Source organism: Monopterus albus, unplaced genomic scaffold (assembly GCF_001952655.1).
Source record: "Monopterus albus unplaced genomic scaffold, M_albus_1.0 scaffold41.1, whole genome shotgun sequence".
Lineage (NCBI taxonomy): Eukaryota > Metazoa > Chordata > Actinopteri > Synbranchiformes > Synbranchidae > Monopterus > Monopterus albus.
The window spans coordinates 4421704-4427048 of record NW_018127921.1 but is presented as its reverse complement, the minus strand read 5'-3'; the positions used below and the strand labels follow the sequence as shown (position 1 = coordinate 4427048).

General features: G+C 38.1%; 1 long non-coding RNA gene across 1 annotated transcript in view; it reads left to right on the top strand.

The window, feature by feature from the left end:
* The window catches only part of LOC109959902 (uncharacterized), a 64058-nt gene extending 58928 nt beyond the window's left edge, over window positions 1–5130 (top strand). Inside the window, exon 3 of the long non-coding RNA XR_002274892.1 lies at window positions 4812–5130. This is a non-coding gene — a long non-coding RNA (uncharacterized LOC109959902). The remainder of the gene's footprint in view (window positions 1–4811) is intronic.
* The last annotated feature ends 215 nt before the right edge of the window (window positions 5131–5345 follow it).

Below are 5345 nucleotides of genomic sequence, written 5' to 3'. Positions count from 1 at the left end.
CATACTATAATCTGTATTTGCACCAGTCCCATGTGAAAATGACATCTGTCTGAATCTGTAGACCACATTTCATGAATGTAGCAGCACCATTTAAATGTTTTCATAACACAAAATATAAGTGAGGAGCATATAGGGTTACAGTCAGACGTGCCACATAAGAAACATGGTCTTCTATATGTGTCCATGTTTATTTTATATTTTATTGTGTCAGCTCGAAACCATACAGCCATGTAGTATAGTCGAACAGGAATGTGCATGGCGAATCAAATCCCAAACAATCCATGAACCAATCAATAAGTGACACGTCTTGACTGCACTTCATTTTCTTGACCACTAGATGTCCTACTCGAGCACTGTGTCATTGAGGCCTCGAGTAATGAACCATTTGTGTGAACACTGTGTCGAAGCTTCAACAAAGCCTCATTGGCCATCACTACCTGAAATAGGGGAGAAAGAATCACGAGTGTGATTCACGGTGTTTCGCCATTGCAGTCTTTTATTGCAATGAGGAGAAACAGCGCGATCCCCCCCTTAGTGGTGGGTGAAACCAATATCAATCGATTACAGAGTAAGGCTTATTAGCTGATTCCCAATGTATTCGATTACCGTTACCTCAAACCAATTAGTACACAATATGATAACATGAAACAAACACCTTAAACTTTTAACTGGTTTTAACCTTTTACCTTGTTTTAGGTTTTAAATGCCCCACTTTATGAAATTATCTTATGGAGGTACATAGTGCTATCTATACATATTACACTAATACTGCTGCAGTGGAAGAACAGCAGCAGCAGAAACATACAGGCTATCAGCTGGAGTGTAGTGGTTACCGAAGAGGGAAATTTACACATGAATACTTTAACATTAAACTAGTATAAATCTTGTAGGTTTTTAATGATGTATATGTTTTACACATAAAGCTCAATAAAAACTTGAAGGACCGAATCTCCTGTTGTAGAAGCAGGATGTCTTATTAATGTCCTTGGATCATCAAAAGCACAGCCATGGATTCAATTTGAATGAACAAAATCTACATATTCATCCTCATGGACTCATTTTTTTAGGTAGCACTTTAGCTCTAATAGTTTGGGCTCAATTCCAGTCTTATTGTCAGGTTTTTACAAATTCCAGTCTGCTGATTTGTCCCATAGATAATGAAAAATCATGTACCAGTAGCATGCATACAAATCCAGTAAGGGCTGAACAGCAAACTAATGGATTAAAGTATGGGCGCTCCTGCTGCACAACACTCCATGATGTAAATTTAATGCCACCATATGCTGATGTTTGCAAGCAGCAGTGCTGATTAAATGATTTGCTTTTATCTGATGAAGAACCGAAGGTTTTGCACCATTTGTTATTTTGCAGCATGCTATCTATCTCTTCCTGATAAAATAAGCCACATTAATACAGTGCAGCGACTATTCTCTGCCCCTGTGCTGTGTGTTGTTTATGAGATGTTTTAATTGTAAATAGAAACATGAGTGTACCAGAATCAATCTATTAAGGCAGGAAATTATGAATTATGAAATGAAATTAAACTACTTTCACTCTCACCCACACAGATGGGGAGAAACAACAAACACTGAGTGCACAAACACAGGGTTTGTAGGAAAACATTAATGTCCCAGCAGAATACACACATAACTACTTGATTGCCCTCAAGGGGTGTAATATTTTATGCTTTAATTTCAGATAGCAAGTAAGCATATCCTGTTACAAGCCATTACAAGGGTTTAATGCTAGGTGCTGTGTTGGGGGATGGTGTTTGTTATGCTTGCATTTTATATCTTCTTAGGATTTAACTGTTTGAGATGGGATGAAAAGATTTGTACTATTTTGGTTTCTTGTCTGGCAAAATTTACTCACATAATGAGAAGTCCTAAATTAAAAATAACATCTTATTTCTCTTTTGTAAAGGCTGATTCAGAAGTTGGAGTAAATGTTAGAGAGAAATGAAGTAGATGCAACTAACTGCTTTTCCTCACTGTGCCTGGTGTAATACACTTTATTTTGGATGTGATTCCTTTGGATGTACTCACCACTGTGGGTGCTGGACAGAAGCATTAGTTTCTTGCACAGATTCTGGGCTCTTGTTCATACTCTTGCCAGTCAGAGAGTTGGTGCAGCTCTGGTTTTTTTTGGTTGTAATACAAACATATAAGATGCCAGAAACAATGTTGGGTCATTACTCATCACACCCTACTGAGCTCTGGGCAGAAAAAGACAGCACACAGAAATGTGCCAGTCAATAAAAGCCAGACTGTTGTTACGCCACTAGACCAGGATAATTCTTCCTCCGCCACCGCTTCATCCACATCTATACAGGAGGTGTTCAGACACAGTACAGAGTTTAAGCCACTTGTGTTTTGAAAGCACTCAGAGCCATTTACACAGTCACATTACACCTGTAAAATGTAGAAATGTAAAAATATAGTGCAAGCAAAACATGAGCCATTATGGCACCTTCTTATCAAATCTTTGTTTTTTGTGAAATTTTGGAGTTTTTATCACCATGAGAACAGCAAATGAAATCATCTAAGATGTCTAACCCAAGACTCTCCTCCCATCAGTTGATTCAGCAAGCCGCCCGAATTACATATAATATAACTGACCTTCAAGTGACAAAGCCCCCTGGCACCCATGGTAATTATGACAGGAGTAAAGGCAGTCGGGTGACGCTGTTATAAAGTGACAAAGTCCAGGCAGAGGAGAGGTCAGGGTGAATAAAATGTTGGACTGTAACACAGGAAGCATTTCCACTTTCAATGCAACACTTAGCAATGTTTTTGTCTGAAGCATGACCACAATCGTTCCCTATCCTTAACCACATGGTTATTGTAATCATGACAACGCTCCCTTAACCGTAATGAAGTACTTCTTTTAACCCAAATCCCAACCACAAGCTAAAATTGTTAGAAATCTTAGCAATACATTGCACTTATCATATGTCTTAACATAAAATATTAATGTTTTAAATGAAGAAGTAAAGTACAGTTACTTCAAAATTGTACTCAACAATTTAACGTAATGTACTTGTTCTTGCGTAAATGTACTGTACTTGGTTTCTTCCCACCACTGAGAGAAGCGCTTCCATTTTATTTAAAGGATTTAAAGTTGAAATGATCTGTAACTTGCAAAAAAACATGTTTTGGGGGTCAGTAAATGTTGCTTACAGGGTGATGATATTCATTTGTGACATCCTCATTTCATATCCTCGCCAGTTGGGCATGCCTCAGTTTTGAGGTGTAATATAGACCTGCCAAATCAGTGGTAGCCCCATTACTCATCCCCCTCTGTGCTGTCTCCTGGCTTGTGCTCCGGCGCTAATGCAGATTACAGGGATATATGAGGGCTATTTTGTTCGCTGCAGGGTGGAAACGATCACAGGCAACCCTATCCCTCTTTGATGCACGACTCTACATCTGTTCCCCCATGAAAGCCTATCTGGAAATCCATCAGAGCCAAGCCCTTATCAGATCTGAGACTGCTACATTTATTGAACATCAATTATAGATGCTATGTGTAAAATCAACGCTCACTCTTGATCCTCTGAGACATTGTTTGGTCAAGTGATTAGTGGCTTTACTTTAGATTCAGTTTGTGCACATTATAAGTGTTAAATGGACCAGTTATGATACATGAGTACATAAACACAAGGGACTCCAGCGAAGGAGAATAAAGTCTAACTATGAGTGGTTTTGCCATAATGATAATGTGACTTTTTGCACAGGGTAACTCCTTAAAAGAAAAGAGAATTAATCACAGATATCTAAACTTTTTCATGATATATCAGAGCCTTGGTGGTCTGCGCTTGTGGGATTTGTGCAGGTGGAAATTCACAGACTTGTAAAGCGCATTCCTCATAATCGATACACCCATTTTTATCCTACTGCAACACAATCCAAGGTGATAAATGAGCCAAGTTGCATTATTCATAGCCGAAAATCACTCGTAACTTTAATTCATTTCCAGCTTGCTCCCTGACAGAGAACACAGACATATTATTCAAATTTCTTTCTCTTCTGTGACCATGACATGTCCAAAATCACACATTTAATCTTTATGCAAGTCTCTCCTCATGTTTTTGGGTAAATAGACCATTCATCATATTATGGGGCTTTTACAGCTTGACTGTTTGAGAGATCTGTCTCTCAAACAGCTTCTCTCTCTGGCAGTCCAATCAATCATTTTTCAATGAAGATGTCACAGCTCATTGTGTGGAGTGTTATCCCAAAACACTTTCCACAGCCTTTTAGATGATAAATTAAAAGCTAAACTTTTTTCTTGTTGTTTATAAGGGCAATCTTCTCTCTCCAAAATGTCTAGGTACAACATTCTTACTGTGGCATGTGGAGTATTTCCATGGTTTCAGTGCTGAACTCACCTGCTGCCACTGATGCCTTGATAGAGATATTAGCAAGCGCAGGAATGTCTATTAACTTTTCATTAAGTTTAAAGAAGTAGTTGCTGCTCAACAAGGGACATAATTGGTTTGTCATTAATGGATGTTTCAAGCTGTAAGTTGTGGGCGTGAACTCTGAGACTTCATACTTCTCAGGAAGAAGCTTTTTTAAGATTGACAGCTGATGAGCCACAAGCCAGAAATGTCTTCCAGGGTGTGTTTATTATTAGAGGTAGTCAGCAAACTAAATATAATGACCCTTAATTCAATAATGAAGCCATAGGATTGACTCGTTAAATGCAGCAAAGAGTCGCTGTGGGCTAATAAGGATCTGCTCTGCAGTTTAAATGTTTTACTCCCACATCTCACGACTTCTCTCTCCTCTCTTCTGTGTTCGATGCAGGATCCTTCAGGAGCTGATGCGGAGACCTGCGACACCAGGAGCCTGAATGCTGATGTCAGCTTTTATCTGATAAAAAGATGTGTACTACATAACACAGAGCAGACAAAGGATACAGGGAAGACATGAACACATGTGTACACTTGAATCATTGCTATTCCTGCTCCTTGTATTTAGGTCAGTTCTTTTCCTCACTGCCAGTCATAGTATTTGGTAGACAACAGAATGCTGTCATCTGCAGCTGCAGTAATTTAAATAAATGCAGTATTACAGTACTAGTTAATTGTATAGTAGTAATGCACTGCAGTTATTAACATGGTATTCAGACCCTATGCTCAAGTTAAAGCAGTTATATTAAAATATACAAATACTTAAGTAAAAGTACATTAATTGCAAAATGTACTTAAAGTATGACAAGTAAAAGTACTCACAGCAGAATATGGTTTTGTTGAATTTTATGATATTTATATATCAAATTATTAAATTATAACTAGCAAGCAGCATTTAATTCACATATTAGGTAGTTTCAGGTGGTTT